Raw genomic sequence first — 18,461 nt, 5'->3', positions numbered from 1 at the left:
CATTTAGAGAAGAGAACAATGATAGTTGGAACTGGTTGGAGTGAGTGAGAGAGAGAGAGAGTGAGAGAGAGAGAGAGAGAGAGAGAGAGAGAGAGAGAGAGAGAGAGAGAAGGAGACAGACAGACAAACAGACAGAGACAGAGACAGAGGAGAGAAGCAAATTCAAATATCCTGCCCTAGAGACAGGCAGGGGTAGGGGGTGGAGGTGGGAGATGATAGGGAAATGGAAGATATAGGTGGTAGAATGGGTGCTTGTGAAAGATATTAAACCATTGTATGACTGAAACCTAACAATGAACAATTTTGTTACCAAGGTGCTTAAATAAAGCAATTAAAATAAATAAATTACACGAGATAAATAAATACTTACCTAAGTCTGTCTATCTTTTAACTTTTGCTTCAGAAAGATTAGAAGTAAACAGTCCCATATAATTTTCTGTGAAAAATTAAGATCATTACATCATAATTTATTTAATAAATGATTAAACAAAATAATTATTTGTGAATTATTTTAAAGAGACATTTCCCCATTAGTGTCTAGACTTTAACTGAGCTCCACAAGTTTACCTAAAATTTTACTAACACTTAGAAATAAATGTCTCATGTAGTAAATTAAATACAAACTTCTTTATGGGAAAAATGTGACATACAAAAGTCAACTTAATATGGATTAAAGACATATATCTGGCCTGAATTCATAAATGGTATTGAAGAAATCATAGGAAAAGCTCAGAAGCATCTTCAATGAATCAATGCCATTTGTCAGGCTAATATGAGCAAAATAAAATAAACCCACAGACTTAAAAGTATCAAAATAATATGGACAGTTCACAAAAAAATCTAAAAATTTAGTTTCAGATGACCCCGATATTCCACTTTGTGACAAATACCCCAAGGACCCCAAAAACTATATTTCAGAAAAAATATTCATACTCTTTTGTTCACTGCATCAGTACTCATCATAGCCAAAATCTGGAGGGAAAATCCATTTGCCCAAGAACAGAGGACTGAATAAAGTAATTATGGTACCCATTCACAATGAAATACTACTTGGTTAGAAGAAAAGCAAAATAGTGCACTTTTCTGCTACATAGAAGGAACTGGAAGATTTCATGTTCAGCCAACTAAGCCAGAAGGAGCTGGACAGATAAAGTATAATTCCTCTCATATGTGAGTCATAAAAAGCAAAGAAATGGTCCAAACCAACAGCATGTGTGAACTGGTAAATGGAATAGGAGCGTACCATGCTGTAGGACAATGTTTCATGAGGAGGAATTAGATAATGATGAAGAAAAGCAGACACTGGTGAAGGTCTAGGATTGAAATCCTGTAATGCATGAAACTCCATCATTTCTAGTATTATAAAATCACAGTGATTAAAATAGGTTTTAAAAATAAAATGAAATAGCAGTGGAGGTTAGTAAAGTTTCAGTTAAATTGAGATGTAATTGCATGATCAAATCTGAAATTAAAAGTTACAATTATATTAAAGTATTTGTGAAAGTGACAGAAAAAAACATCAGTATTGTGCCTTCTCAGTGAGAATACACATTCAGAATTTCCCTTAAGTTTTTCTTTTCTTTGTTTCTTTTTTCTTTTATTTCACTTCCTTTCACTCTACTTTTTCTCTAATTTTTCATTATAATTTATTTTTTCTTTTTCTTTCATTATCAAGTGTTTATTGAGTTTTGAATCTATCTTTCATCAGACTTTGTATCTTTATGTTTTATAGAATATTTGTAGGGACTGGTTTTAAGTCAAATGAGAAGTTTATTCTCTTTGACTCTCCCATTATGAATACAGCAGGTATTTACTGAACCAAACTCAAAGAATATCATCTCCTCTGGGAAGGCACATTTTTTTTTTGCAGGTTAAAGTTTTTTTTTTAATTTATTTTAACACCTTAATTACATACATGATTCTGTTTGGGTTTCACTCATGTAAAGAACACCACCCATCACCAGTGCAACATTCCCATCACCAATGTCCCAAGTCTCCCTTCGCCCCACCCGACCCCCGCCTGTACTCTAGACAGGCTCTCCATTTTCCTCATACATTCTCATTATTAGGACAGTTCAACATGTAGTTATTTCCCTAACTAAACTCATCACTCTTTGTGGTGAGCTTCCTGAGGTGAGCTGGAACTTCCAGCTCTTTTCTCTTTTGTGTCTGAAAATTATTATTACAAGGGTGTCTTTCATTTTTCTTAAAACCCATAGATGAGTGAGACCATTCTGCGTTTTTCTCTCTCTCTCTGACTTATTTCACTCAGCATAATAGATTCCGTGTACATCCATGTATAGGAAAATTTCATGACTTCATCTCTCCTGACAGCTGCATAATATTCCATTGTGTATATGTACCACAGTTTCTTTAGCCATTCGTCTGTTGAAGGGCATCTTGGTTGTTTCCAGAGTCTTGCTATGGTAAATAGTGCTGCAATGAATATAGGTGTAAGGAAGGGGTTTTTGTATTGTATTTTTGTGTTCCTAGGGTATATTCCTAGGAGTGGTATAGCTGGATCGTATGGGAGCTCGATTTCCAGTTTTTGGAGGAATCTCCATATCGCTTTCCATAAAGGTTGAACTAGACAGCATTCCCACCAGCAGTGGATAAGAGTTCCTTTCTCTCCACATCCCCGCCAACACTGTTTATTCTCATTCTTTATGATGTGTGCCATTCTCTGGGGTGTGAGGTGGTATCTCATCGTTGTTTTGATTTGCATCTCCCTGATGATTAGTGATGTGGAACATTTTTTCATGTGTCTTTTGGCCATGTGTATTTCTTCTTTGTCAAAGTGTCTGTTCATTTCTTCTCCCCATTTTTTGATGGGGTTAGATGTTTTTTTCTTGTAAAGTTCTGTCAGTGGGAAGGCACATTTTAAAATAAATAAAACATGCATTCATTTAATTTCTGTGGTGATGGGAATACCTTTACATATCTTACATAATAGAAATATTTATGTTCTGATATAATTTCTATAATACTTGGGTAGTGGGAACATTGAATGTATCTTCCAACAAAGCTCTTAAAAATATTTTTTCTAAAGAAGAACAAAAAAGTCACAGAAAAAAGATAAGATACCACTCTAGAAATATCATTAAAGTGTTGTACAGTTCTCACTTATAAATTGGAAAGAATTTGTAAAATTCCATGGGGAGAAAATTGCTTCTCGGTAAGGACTTTATATAAGAGATATTCACATGTTCTACTTCTTATTATGAGTAATGGAATGCATACTCTGTACAAATGAACATATGGGACTTAAATAATTTTATGTGCATGTCTGGGTGGCACTGGACTCATAAAATATGAATCTGAACCTGAGAAAATGTCAAAATTTTAATCCATTGTTCAAAGGGACCCCTGGACTATTTAATATGCCTTTGGGGGAAAAGCAGAAAATATCAGACTTATACCTTAGACTATGGAAGACAAAGTGTCTCTAATTTCAAATTATGTTAGGGAAGGTTATGACAGAATACATCAAAGACCTTATTTTTTAGCCCATTACTCTATGAAAATGCCTCTTTCAGTCATATTATTATATATAGATATTGAAAGTACATATATAATATTTTATAATATATATAATAAAATTAAATCAATATATCCCTTCATTATGAATAAATATTTACCAACAATTAGTTCAAGACTTTTATTGAGGGGCTAATGAGGAAGATATGGCACTAGTAAAGAGTATTTAGTAATAATTAATCTATGTTCCCCGTTCCCATCATGTAGCTCACTTTTTATCTAAGAAAAATACATTAAAAACATAGAGGATTGAACTGATAGTGGACATGGTGGCAAAGTACATTCTTAGCATGCACAATACCCTGTTTGGTTCCCAGAAAGAATTGGTCCCCAGATTCTAGTGATAGAATTCTACAAAAATTGGGGCTGGATAGATAGCATGGAGGTAAAGTGTTTGCCTTGTGTGCTGAAGGACAGAGGTTCAAATCCTAGCATCCCATATGGTCCCCCATGCCTGCCAGGGGCAATTTCTGAACATAGAGCCAGGAGTGACCCCTGTGAGCTGCCGAGTGTGACCCAAAAACCAAACCAAAACAACAACAAAAACGAATTCTACAAAAATTATAACATAAGTATATGCTATAGAATTGGTTCCAAACATATATACTTATATATGCATACATATTAGAGCTATAAAGTTAATCTCAGAACTCAACTAATTTCTGTTCTAAATTTAATGATATTCTTGTTCTTGTGACTTCTCAGGATATAGGTTATCAAAATAAAATTTTTCATAAAAATATCCTGAGTTTTCAAAAAATACATTGTATATATTATGACAATAGATTTAACAGTAATTAAAAAGCATTTCTCAAGAATTAGTATTTAACCACGAATATAAATATTTGTCTTTTGGGATGAATCATTTATACTTTGTAATGATGACCTACATATTCATTAATTTTTTTATTTAAGTCTACTCATTTTATGAAAATATTTTCCTTGCTAATATAAAAAAGGAGATTGATGAAATACTTAATAATCTGTAATAGCAAACATCTTATTTTACAAACTAATGTACAAACACATTTGTATGCATATGATTAGCAAGTGGAATATTTGTACTAATATTTCTTTTTATCAATTAAATTGGAATCTACTACAGGTTTTAGGAATACAGTTCTGCATTTTGATAACTATATGCTGCACATGACATCTACAAGCAACATTCAACTACACTTAAAACTATAAAATTGATTCCCTCTAGTCCTTTCTTTCAACAGTCCTTCCCATTACAGTACAGTAACCTCAATTTTGTGGTAAGTCTGAGCTATTATTACTGTTTTGTTAGTTATTGCTTTGTTTCACTTAAGATTGAGACTGTTGTATTCTGTCTTTCCTTTCTGACTTGATTAATTTAATATGCTCATTTTAAATTTAAATTAAATTAAATTGCAAGAAGCCAATATTTATTATTTTATAGTTTAGTACTTTTCATTGAGTATATATAACACATCACTTTTACAAAAGAAAATTATGTAAATTTTTATATAATGAATAAGTCTCAAAATTTTGTCTTAAATATGCCCAGTTAAACTTGAAGATTATCTTGAAAATGTAAAAGTCAAGATGCTATGATATGGAAATGTAAACTATCATGTTCAACTGAAAATTATTAGTTCTTTCCTCCTTAGCCTCTGAGGCATCTGACTCAGATTTTATTCTATCCGTGTATCCCACAGTCTGACATTGATAAAATGCTTGAAATTTTACATTAAAAAGAGTAAGAAATAGGAGAATACACCATTATTGCTTTATAACATCTTGATAAACAAGGGCTCTGCAAGGACATCTCTTAGTGGGAAACCAAAAATAGGTGTACATTCATCTAGCGAATGAATGAAAAAAAAAGCTGGAGTGAGAGATAAGATTAAAAATATATGGTCAGATTTAACAAAGTGATGTTATTATATTGTCTCAAGCATAGACAATAACTTCATTTTTCACTGAATATTATCAGAAGCAATATTTCTTTACACATTCTCTTTCCTATGTGTAACCATTTTATAAAGACATAAAATATATATTTTATTCTTTTTCTAAATAAGCTATCATTACCTTAAACACTTATATAGCTATATATAAACTATGCCAGGTACATATAAATCATATTGTCAAACATTGCAAGAAATATTTTAATTTTTAAACAATGATGCACCTCAATAATGTCTCAATAAGACTCCTCGAGAGTCATAGAAATTTTAACTATTTGGAAGTGGAAGTGACAGTTAGAATTATATTTGTTTTTATTTGTTATATCAAATTTATTTATTTAAATGTTTATTTTAAAAATATTTTTATTTAAGTACCATGACTACAAACATGTTTGTAGTTGGATTTCAGTTATAAAAAAGAATATCTTCCATCACCAGTGCAACCTTCCCACCACCAACGCTGAGAAGCTTGTCTTTTTTTTAAATCTTATTTAATTAGGAAAGTGTATTTTACAAAATTACTGATAGCTGAGTTTTAGACATGTAATATTTCTTTTTTAATTTTTTTATTGAAACCATTGTAAATCATAAATCCTTCATAGTTGTATTTCAGGTATATAACGACAGTGAATTAGGTCCATTCCCAGCACCAGTGTTGACATCCCTCCACAATAGTTCCCAGAATGCATCCCTTACCTCTGTCTTTAGCCTTCTGGTCAACCAGTGTAATAGGTCCATTTTATGTTTAAATTGTTGTAGTCTTGGTTTCTTGGTTCTGTTTTTCTATTCTTTTGTCATTGACTTTGGCTAGGGTATTTAGTTCTGACTTTTTTTCCCCATCCAATGCATCTGAGACCATTTGGCCCCTGGGCCCCATTCACTTATTTTCCTTTTATTGATTTGTTGAAAGATGTATAAATATGAGGTAAAACAAAGTATTTCATGTTCCAAGATTCTATAGAAAAAAGTGGGAGCCCTATGTAGAAGATATAAATATTTTTTTTTATAAAAGGGGAAAATAGTGTTAATGGGAAGTGGACTCATGTAAACATATGAAAATTTATTACAGATATTTTGGAATAGGTGGAAAAAGGAGAATTATAGCAAGTATAATTAAGACTTCCTACTAATAATTTCTCTTAAAAGTGATTTACAGGTTTCTTAGTATGTTTTCTATTTTATTTGATAAGCCTATTCTCAGGATTTTTTTAAAATAATTTTTGAGGCACAATTGAAAATGGGATTAGATTTTTAAATGTCTCTCATATAGTTTATTATTTACATATAGAAATGCCATCAGTTTTCCAACTTTCTGAAAAATAGGTGACTGGATAGAAAGAACTATGCCATACATACAATGTGAAATACTGCTCATCTATAAAACTGATGAAAGCATGCAATTTGTTGCCCATGAATAGATTTGAATACCATCATGTTGAAAGACGTTAATCAGAAGGAGAAAAGCAGACACACAGAATTATCTTTTTCAGATGTGAAATACAAAGATGCATACTAAGAAATAACAAATGCCCTAATGAAACAGAACCAGAGAACCAGCCTATCTAACTGAGTTGGTTGGAAGCCCATCTGAGGGGGAGACAATGGTAGTTATGGGAAGGGGATTCTGGAAGTAATGGGAAGTAATATGAAAGTGAACTTTTATATGCATATAAAATACTTTTATAGATATTTTGGAATAGGTGGCAAAATGGAAGTGTAGCAACTATAAGTAAGTTTTCCTAGCTCTCTCAATTCACAAATTATAGATTCAGGATATTAGCTTGGACAGTGTAGTTTGTTTCAGAAAAATTTAATATTGTGTGTATATATATAGTTTTTATATTTGTAACAACATATGTTGTTTCATACAAGCAAAAATACCAATTCCAAAACCCTCCTTTATGTAATTAGAAAATACAAATAAAATATATTAAAGTAAACATACAAATAAAGTAAACCAATTTAGAAGTAAATTTCTAGACATGAGTAGTTCAGTTAACACTTTTATGAAAGAATAAGGACACAACAGATATCATAGTCAATAAAGTTCTATCTTTGGCACCACATCCTGACCATCACTTACCATGGTCCTGAATGCCAGATATAGCCCTTGAATTCCAGATATATAGAATTCCAGATATAGCCCTTTTGGTTCCAACACTGAAGATCCTGAGCAGCATTTGGGCCTTAGCATCTAACCGGGGACCTAGTTGGATGAACCTCTCTAGGAGTGGTTTCTGGAACTTCTGCATAACACTTGGGAGGACCAGATATAAAATTTAAGCTCACTTAATTTAAAATAATTAATTTAAGTAACCTCAAACCTAATTATAATCTAGATCATGAATAATTTAGAGTTATCATACTGTACTAAATTAGATAAAATTCTTTGAGTACCTTTATGTCCTTTAGTACTTTTTTGAATCAAAATTCTTTTTTTTTTTTTTGGACCACACTCGTTTGATGCTCAGGGGTTACTCCTGGCTAAGCACTCAGAAACTGTCCCTGTCTTGGGGGGACCATATGGGACGCCTGGGGATCAAATCGCAGTCCTTTTTTGGCTAGCGCTTGCAAGGCAGACACCTTACCTCTAGCGCCACCTCGCCGGCCCCATTGAATCAGAATTCTGATGCAAAAGCTACAAGGTCTCTATCAAAATCAACTCGTTTACTTAATAAGATGACCATCAGAGCTGCTCAGAAGACACAGAGCACCTCTTAATGATTCTCAGATGATTCACTGCATAGGCACTTCAAGGGCATTACAGAGAAATGATAGCCAAATCATCTTGAAGGTACTCCAGTGACCCAAGGGATGTGTTCAGTAATGATCTTAGATCTAGTGCCCATATCTGTTCACCATTTAGTTCTTTACATCTTTAAAATATACACTTTATCTCTAGTCCCAGAACTCATTTTCTTGATTCAGAATTTTTTATTTTTAATATTTTAGTTTTAGGGTCACACATATTGCTTAATACTACTCTTGACTATACTCACATTTTTCTCCCTGTGATTCTCAGAGGGAACATGCATAATTGAAGGTCAAGTCATGGTCAATATCATGTAAAACAAGAACTTTAATCGATGTGCCAAATATATTCTGAGTGTGGAAAATAAAGACAATTGAAACATTTTCCAAATCAAAAGGTCATCCTACTTTTAATAGATGAGAAGAGAATAACATTTTAATGACTTTTTTTACCAACTAGTATGCAACTTATGTCTGTATCCTATGTATGCTATCCAATTTAGATAAAAACACGAGCCTTTGAAAAATTCAAATTTCTTATAAATTGTATATAATTTTTGATGTATGTTTCATGACATCTTTGAAATTTACTTTAAAACTTGTTTATCTAAATGTTAATAAATTCTCAATTTTACCTATAAGCTTTATTTATAAAAATGTTAAGGTATTCTTAAAAGCTAAAATAGAAATGAATGAACCACTAATAATTTAACCAACAAGTTCATGGATGCCAAAATATTTCTTTGTTTGCTTTATAACTAACCTGACATTTTATTACTATGTAATTGTAATAAAATTCAGTTATTATTATGAAGTCATTTTGGATGTTCACTGTAAAATTAACAGTATAACAGTATAAAAGTATAACAGTTTAAAGAAATTCAAATTTTTCTTCTCTAAAAATTGATATGCTAAAGCATGTTATTAGTATTTGTAAATTGTATAAATATGTAAAAAAGGAAGAATTACTTTTGACTTTAACTGATCATATTTGAAATAGTCTATATCCATCAGTACAAAAGTATAAAACACATAATATAATTTTAGATAGTTATATAAATCATTATTAAGTAAATGGAATATTAGTAACTACATTTTCAACTTAAATTGTTTCAGCATTTACAAACAATTATTATTACTATTCTGTTTTTCTTAGGTTTGATCGTCATGGTCTTCAAGGTTTTCTTCTAAAAACCATATTGGGTGCTTTGGATCAGACCCTGATCTAATAATTGCAAAGCAAACACCTTATTCACTGTATTATATACAAATTGCTTTTAAGAAAATGTTACAAATTCTAATAAGTTGGCTAAATATTTGTATTTTAATATTTTAATCATCTAATGTTTATACTTTTTCCAGTGTAGACATCAGTTACTTTTTTTTAAGCAGGAAAGATAGAAGAGGGGCCAAAGCGGTGGCACAAGCGGTAGGGTGTTTGCCTTGCACTTACTAACCTAGAATGGACTGCAGTTTGATCCCTGGCATCTTATATGTTTTCCAAGCCAGGGGCGATTTCTAGCCAGGAGTAACCCCTGAGCATCACTGGGCGTGGCCCAAGAACAGAAAGAAAGAAAGGAAAAAAAGGAAAGAAAGAAAGGAAGGAAGGAAGGAAGGAAGGAAGGAAGGAAGGAAGGAAGGAAGGAAGGAAGGAAGGAAGGAAGGAAGGAAGGAAGGAAGGAAGGAAGGAAGGAAGGAAGGAAGGAAGAAGAAAGAGAAAGAAAGAAAGAAAGAAAGAAAGAAAGAAAGAAAGAAAGAAAGAAAGAAAGAAAGAAAGAAAGAAAGAAAGAAAGAAAGAAAGAAAGAAAGAAAGAAAGAAAGAAAGAAAGAAAGAAAGAAAGAAAGAAAGAAAGAAAGAAAGAAAGAGGGAAAGAAAGAGGGAAAGAAAGAGAGAAAGAAAGAGGGAAAGAGAGAAAAGAAAGAGGGAAAGAGAGAAAAGAAAGAAAGAAAGAAAGAAAGAAAGAAAGAAAGAAAGAAAGAAAGAAAGAAAGAAAGAAAGAAAGAAAGAAAGAAAGAAAGAAAGAAAGAAAGAAAGAAAGAAAGAAAGAAAGAAAGAAAGAAAGAAAGAAAGAAAAAGAAAAAAAAGATAGAAGAGAGTTCAGAGTCTATCAGAAAACATTTCCAAGTGTCACAAGGAAGTCCCTGAATATTACTGAATATTATTAGAGTGTCTCTGATGGTCTCTTGACACTGAAAACCACATATTTGGGTCCTAGCACAGAACTGAAAGCTCAGCAGGCCAAGAATAATCTAGAGTGGCTCTGGGACTCCTGAGCTTTACTTGGGAGTCTCTCAATCTTTCTTTCAACAAAAACATTTAAAATAAAGAAAATCTTGTAATAATTCCACAAAACCATTAAAACAATGGTTTATAAGCTTATGCAGAAAACCTTTTATTTTTAATTCCAAAAGTTTAATTTCTGCCTAACCTCAAGATAAAGTAGCAAAAAAAAAAATGACAAAAGTAGTACCTTCAGATCAAGTCCATTATAAAATTCACAGGTAGCGCAAATAATTCCTTTCCTGAAGCTCTTTACACAATTTTAAAGCTGCCATGATTAGCCATCTGAAGAGGAACTCGAGGTGGTATGTGAACACGTAAAACCTTAAAAGTCCCCATAATTTTATTAGCTGCAGCCTGTCTTTCATCCCCTTACTGCAATATTGTGATAATTACTATTCTAAAATATTTCTAGTGTTAGTTATCTCAGCTGTAGAACACTTGCCTATCATATGTGACACCTCTATTTGATAATTGGCACCAGAAAAAATCAACAAAAATTTAAAAGATTTTGTATAATTTAACTGTCTTAAATATTTTGGGATGTAAGGGAGACCTGGATATGTTCAGGAATTACTCCTGGTTCTGAGTTCAAGAATCACTTTTGGTAGCATTAAGGTAATGTATGGGTTGCCTGAGATCAAACCAAATTCAGCTACATCAAGGTAACCTGCTGCACTATCACTTCAACTTCTGCATTTTGTACATATGTGTTTTGTTACCTTGGAATGATACTAAATATAATTAGTGTGCCAATATTTTGATTTATAATTATTTCATTATTCTTGATATGTCTTGGATGAAAAAACACTTTCAAGTGTCTAATTAACATCTACTTATATATAAGTGGCCTCAGGATTTTCAGGGAAGAATGTGGAGCCAGGAACAGAGATTGGAATATGCCATTAGAAGGGGTGAATGTAATACTACACAATTTGATATATTGGAGGAACCCCAAATATTAGTCATACATCATAAAGATATATCATAGATTCTGAGGGAGAATTTAACATAACAGGAAGAATGTGAAAGTATCAGCCATTATTTTCGAGTTCATAACCAGGCCAGGATATTTCATTCCAGATGCTACTACCACAATTGGAATATTGAGCCAAAGTAACCCAGAACTCTACCGGCAGACTTTGCATATCTTTCAGCTAGATATTGTGAATAACTTGACAAACATCCCCAAATAAATGAATGAAAGAAAATAAAGGAAGATTTATTCTTTCCTATCGAAGGTAATCTTAGATAGCTCAAGTCCTCTGCTAATAATAAGAAATTGAAGAACTATTACTGTAGCTAATACTGCTAGTTAATTTTACCAATGGCTTCTTTTATCTAGTAATCTCAAGTATAGTGGATTTTTTTAGTCTATTTTGGGGCCACACTCAACAATGCTCATTGGTTGCTTCTGGATCTGCATTCAGGAATCACTCTTTGGTGGGGTTAGGAGTTCATATGAAATGTAGGTAATCAAAACTGGTTGGCTACCTGCAAGGCAATTATCTAGAATTACGGCGCTGTCAGGTTAAAGAAAGCAGCAGGGTAGAGGAACTGTACTTTCAATCTTGAAAATCGGAACCCTCTAAATAAGCAGTGCCCTGATTGTCTCATAGATATCCAAACATAATGTAGACTCTCCTACATGCACACCTAATTATTTCATAATTCCCACATAAGGTTGACTTTTCCAGGTGAGCAAGTAGACTTTAAACTAGAGTTACCTTAATATGAATGTTTAGATAACATATAATGCATATATATATATGCAGGGTCCAGAAGCCCCCCAGGGGGGCCCGGCCAGCAGGAATTTGCTGGGAAGGCTTCTCAGACGACCGCACTTCTATTTTGCTGAGTAGAAGCACAACCACACTGTAAGAAATTTAAGAGAGGTTAATAATAAATGGCCTAAGACAATATTTCACTGTTCAAAGGCCCCTTTATTGGGCTACAGCTCCTTCTTTTATAGTGAAGGAGAAGGGGGCAGTACAAAGGTGCTGTCAATCATACTTTTGGCGCGAAGTGGACAGTGGGTTAGGGGGCTGGATGACCTTCAAGCTATGCTGAACGCGCTGTTTCAATGGAAACTTTTAGTGTCCTTCTAGCTGCATTCCTAATTGCTTGACTATCAGGAAATGGTGCAAGATGTGCTTGTCTCAGTGATCTTGAATAGACAATGTAGCATATACTTATTGAAAACAGCCTAATTCACTCCGGAATGTGGTCTTAAGGAATGGGGCCTAGTTTCTGATAACTGTACCAGGCAGTTTTTACTCTCCTCCGGGCTTAGAGCTAAATTATGTCCTGCAGCTGCACATTCTTTTCTCTTAGCTCAAAAATTTGCAGCAAGACTGCATATTGCTTTTAGGTGAAAAGCTGGGCTATGGCAGAAAGAACCGCAAAATGTCCTCAAACAAGTCAGTTCCCAACATCTCCCCCTTTCTCTTCTAATAAAAGAAGGAAAGTCGTGAGCGAGTGGAAGAACCGTGTCTTAGGCATACAAGGTTTGACCAGGTCGGACACGGCCAAAGCCGCATTTAAAAGGTGGCTACAAACGCCGTGGGTGTGCGCAGAGATCCGAATTATGCGTTGTAGCCTTTTAGGGCCGTGCCCTAACTGGGACCTTGCTAATCCCGTCGTAGGTGTCTCCACAGCCGAGAGCACAAGTGCCGGAGCGAGCTCCGTCTGTTAGCTATGCGCTCTATCTCCTGGAAACTTAGTGGCTGGAAAGGCGGCTTGGTGACTAAAGCCAAGTTTTCACAGGAGTCACGCGGGGTTAGACGCTGGTAGTTAACCTGAATAGAGGTTTTTGCCTTTTCATCTACCTGGTTTTTAATAAAGGCAGTAATTTTGCGGAAAATCCATGGGCCAAGAGAAAAGAGCAGCATGAGGCTAATAAGAGGGCCCAAAATAGTGGACAAGATTGTGTGGAGCCAAGGGGAAGAGAAAAACCAATCCTGGTACCATCCTTGTTCTTCATCGAAATGTTTTTGAAAATCTTTTATACCATCACCAATATGTTGAACGCTATCTCTAACTAAACCTGTTTTGTCTTTAAAAATACAACATTGTTCCTTAAGGGCTACACAGACTCCCCCTTTCTTCAAAAAAAAAAAGGAAACCAAATTAAAGCATGGTGGTTTTGCTGCACTATCTTTGCTAGGGATTTAACAATGTGCTTTAAGTGTTGTAAACTTAGTTTAAGTTTGTAAACATTATTAACAACAGTTATACTTAAGGCATTGACAGATTTTAGAGCATGAACCAATGAATAAATTATTGTGCTTACAGCGGTAGCACCCAGGCCTATGATTAAGGCTAGGGTGAGAGCAGGTTTGACAGGTAAGTTAGGCATTAAAACAATGAAAACACAGTAGTTTTAGGACTGAAAAAACAAATGTGAAACAATGGGGGAGATAAACCAGTGAAACAGGCAAAAAACGTTAAATTGGGGGCAATCATGAACTGAAAGGAGAAATCAACGACAAGAATTTGATTACAATTTTCAATAGGGGGAATCATATTGGGTACCAAAGGCAAAGTTCAAGTTCCACCACTAGTTTTAAAGTTAAGCTATGTTGTTGAAGCTTCATACCGCATCGTAGAAGGTTGGTATCGTTGGTGAAGTGAGGCAGTTCAAGGCAGCAATTTAGGACGGTGAGGTAGGTGAGTAGTAGGTACTGAAGGCGTCTGGGCGGAGGCGTTGATCATGACAAGGATGAGCTGAGAAGAGGAGGGGTGTCCGGAGGACAGCATGTGCTGGAAGGGTGAGGAAGCAGGCAGAGTCCTGAAAAGCTCAGGGCATGGGAGAGGTTGAGCTGACATAGCCAGTGTGTCCTGGGGAATGGGTGAATGGGCCAGGTTGTGGCAAAAATTGATTGGGGGTGGCTCACTTGTATTATTTTAGTTTTTAAAAAATTAACTTTCTAAACATGTGCAGTAATTTTAACAAAGAAGTTTTGCTTTTTTTTTTTTCCAATGCAGAGGTAAGAAAGACACCTGTGTTATATTTACAAATTATTCCTCAAAAACAAAGTTAAAAATGTTACAAAATGTTATTTGACTATTAGATTTGAATAACAAACATGGAGAGGAAAGAGCAATTAAAAAGACAAAATATGAGAAACATTTAAACGCAGATTAAGGAGCTTAAACTATTAAAAAATGCCCATGACCTGAACCACTTTACAAACTTTATATTTATGACATTTTGTAACACATTTAATTTTACCAACTGTGGCCTTTATATTTAGAAAAACATTTCAACTTAGGCATCCCAACTCAGGAAAAAGGAACATTTGTAGCACCAGAGAGACAATTATAGCAGCCTGAGGGAAGATAGGCATTTGTATAGTAAGGGATGGGAGGTTTTCGCCCTGCTCGCTGAATTTTGCTGAAGCGGCCGCATGGCCAAGGGGGGGGGGGAGTAGCAAAAGTTTGTTGCCACGTGTGGAACCGGGTTTAAGCTGGGATTTGGAAAATGGGCGCTGTCCCTTTAAGGTGAAGCCAGCGATGAGCTCAGAGATTAGAATGTGTGCTTGCTTGCTGGAAGGAAAGATTTTACTGCGGAGAAAAAGTTAACTTTGCAAGAGTTCAGCTTTTCAGCGGGGGAGACAGCGCCGCCCCCAATAGATTTCAAGCAGGAGAGCGTGTAAGGGGCTGGGGTCACATGGCTTGAAACAGCTGTGTGGCTTTTTTAATTAAAGGCTTTGTATTGTTGCAATTGCTGGCTAAGGAGGGGAGGGTGGTGAGGGGAGTAAAGGTTTTGGTGGAACAGGGACGGAGCTGAGACTAGGGAAGTGAAGGGCTGTTTAGGATTTTGCACAGAGGGTGCAGCGGCAGAAGTAAAGATGAAGGGTCAGAAGAGGAAGGAAACTGAGAGACAGAGTCAGAGCGAGAGGGAGCCCAGGAACACTAGATTTCTGGCAAACATCATGAACAAACATTAAAAAATTACAAATATCTTTTTTGGTAACCTCTACATGTCTGGCTTTCAACTCAGACTGTATATATTTAATGAATTTAAGTTCAGTACTCCACGAAAACACCCATGGTAGCGTATCCTATGGGTGAAGCCCCAAAAGCCAATCAGGGGCGGCGATCAGAACAACTGAAAAAACTGCAGTTTAAATTTTTGATTAAGGCTAACTCGTTTCAACGCTTACCCTGATGAGGTATTTCCTGCGATTTATGAAACAGCTCCGGACTCGCCGACCTATAGTCGTTCGGAGTGTGGCGGTGATCTTCGAGCCCAGTGTTGGGCGCCAAAATGCAGGGTCCAGAAGCCCCCCAGGGGGGCCCGGCCAGCAGGAATTTGCTGGGAAGGCTTCTCAGACGACCGCACTTCTATTTTGCTGAGTAGAAGCACAACCACACTGTAAGAAATTTAAGAGAGGTTAATAATAAATGGCCTAAGACAATATTTCACTGTTCAAAGGCCCCTTTATTGGGCTACAGCTCCTTCTTTTATAGTGAAGGAGAAGGGGGCAGTACAAAGGTGCTGTCAATCATACTTTTGGCGCGAAGTGGACAGTGGGTTAGGGGGCTGGATGACCTTCAAGCTATGCTGAACGCGCTGTTTCAATGGAAACTTTTAGTGTCCTTCTAGCTGCATTCCTAATTGCTTGACTATCAGGAAATGGTGCAAGATGTGCTCGTCTCAGTGATCTTGAACAGACAATGTAGCATATACTTATTGAAAACAGCCTAATTCACTCCGGAATGTGGTCTTAAGGAATGGGGCCTAGTTTCTGATAACTGTACCAGGCAGTTTTTACTCTCCTCCGGGCTTAGAGCTAAATTATGTCCTGCAGCTGCACATTCTTTTCTCTTAGCTCAAAAATTTGCAGCAAGACTGCATATTGCTTTTAGGTGAAAAGCTGGGCTATGGCAGAAAGAACCGCAAAATGTCCTCAAACAAGTCAGTTCCCAACATATATATATATACATACTCTTTTTTTTGGGGGGGCCCACACCCAGCGTTGCTCAGGGGTTACTCCTGGCTGTCTGCTCAGAAATAGCTCCTGGCAGGCACGGGGGACCATATGGGACACCGGGATTTGAACCAACCACCTTTGGTCCTGGATCCGCTGCTTGCAAGGCAAACGCCGCTGTGCTATCTCTCTGGGCCCCCATACTCTTGAACTTATGGGCCTTCAATCTTCAAGTGATATTTTTAATGTCCACAATCAACAACCAAAATACATTCCATTTTAAAATGTCTCCCCACCCACCAAAATACTCAAACCAAAATTATGGATGCATCCTTGACTCATCTTTCTTTATGATTTTACTTCTCACATTAACAGAAGTCCTGTGAATTATCCTACTTCCTATATCAGCAGTGTCCTTGCATGACACATATAAGTTGTCAACATACACAATTGGAATTCATCCTCTTTTCTAGCAGACTATACTATGAGTCAGTTATTTTGCTTACCTTTAGCTTCTCTTCTTAACCAATCCATTTGTATGACTCTCAATCAATCCAGTTTTGATCTAGAAATCTATTAAAACTAGCATTAGTCATGAATTGCCTTTGATTAAATTTCTGATTCTTTTCTGATTCTTACAATAAATGTCAACATTTGGAATCTGGCATTATGATTTAAGTTCTGCCACCCTCGACAATTTTGGCCGACCACTATTATTTACAGTGATAAAAATAAATGTCCTTATCCCATACTCTCAGTATCTAATTTCTCTCCATCATAATTTATATTGCAATAGCATTATATAAAATGTAAGTGATTCCTTGTAACATGATTGCTTAACATCTGCACTAAACTGTAAATTGCTCATAAAAATAATTCTATTATTATATCTCTATCTACATTCCTAGTGTCTTGTAATGTTTATAATTATGAGATAGAAGTCAAAGATTTAATAAGTAAATAAAATTAAACAGTTCAACTATTTTATTCCACCATTACAATGATAATATGCTTCCACCTAATGTATTTGCATTTTTCAGCAATAAAAAATTTACATGAAGTTGAATTTTTAAAAATTTTAGGTAGATTTTATATCCTTTCTAGGAAAATTCATTTGAATATTCACACCTTTTTCTGCCAACTTGCTTCAAAATCACACACTGAGAGGGAAAATTCTGAGAAAATTCTGAGAACAGCTGCTTAGCATATTTCTTGATTTTTTAAAAAACTTATATAGGAAATAAGTAAAAATAAAGTCAGGAAGTTTGGGACTGTATATTGCTTAACCAGGAAGGAAATCTTAGCATAATTCTGTTAGTTAACTTTGCTAAAGCAAAGAAAAACCTTACTGGAGTCACTAGAAAAAAAATCTTCTTAGGTAAAGGCAAAATGTTGATAGGACATCTCTGGTTCTTTTGCACTGACTGCTCATTAAGAAATTCCAGTCATTGCTGAAACCTAAACACAATCATGTATGTAATCAAGTTGTTTAAATAAAATATATATTAAAAAAAATCCCAGTCTTTGAGGGGCAGAGAGATAGTACAGCAGGAGAGTGTTTGCCTAGCACACAGCTGATCTAGGACAGATGGTGGTTTGAAACCCAGCATCCCCGAGTTTACCAGGAGCTATTTCTAAGTACAGAGACAGGACTAACATCTGAAGGCTATCAAGTGTGACCCAAAGTCCCCCCCAAAAAGAAAAAAATCCCAGTCTTAGAGCCATTCAGCTTTAGGAGAAATTGACAGACATTATGATATCAGTTCTAGAGTATTACGGTACATAATTAAAGATAGTACCATAATTATTTAGAATTTTTATCTAAAAAGGAGAGATAGTATAATGAAGAGAGAAGGTTAAAAATGACTACGACTTTAACATTTTCAATTATTAATCTTAGACTCCCAATTTCTTGGGTTTCATTGTTAATTGGGAGAATTTAAAAGTTAAAAATGAAAAGGAAGGAAATAAGGTATAATTAATATAGATTTGAAAAGATTATATTAAAGCTTCTATTAAAAG

At 35.1% G+C, this 18,461-nt stretch overlaps 1 pseudogene; it reads right to left on the bottom strand.

Annotated features, from left to right (window-relative positions):
• Positions 1–14,106, bottom strand: part of LOC126020843 (pyruvate dehydrogenase E1 component subunit alpha, somatic form, mitochondrial-like) — a 73,570-nt pseudogene extending 59,464 nt beyond the window's left edge.
• Between the last annotated feature and the right edge of the window lie 4,355 nt (positions 14,107–18,461).

Source organism: Suncus etruscus, chromosome 10, assembly GCF_024139225.1.
Source record: "Suncus etruscus isolate mSunEtr1 chromosome 10, mSunEtr1.pri.cur, whole genome shotgun sequence".
Lineage (NCBI taxonomy): Eukaryota > Metazoa > Chordata > Mammalia > Eulipotyphla > Soricidae > Suncus > Suncus etruscus.
The sequence above is the reverse complement of the archived record's forward strand: the minus strand, read 5'-3'. Positions and strand labels throughout refer to the sequence as shown.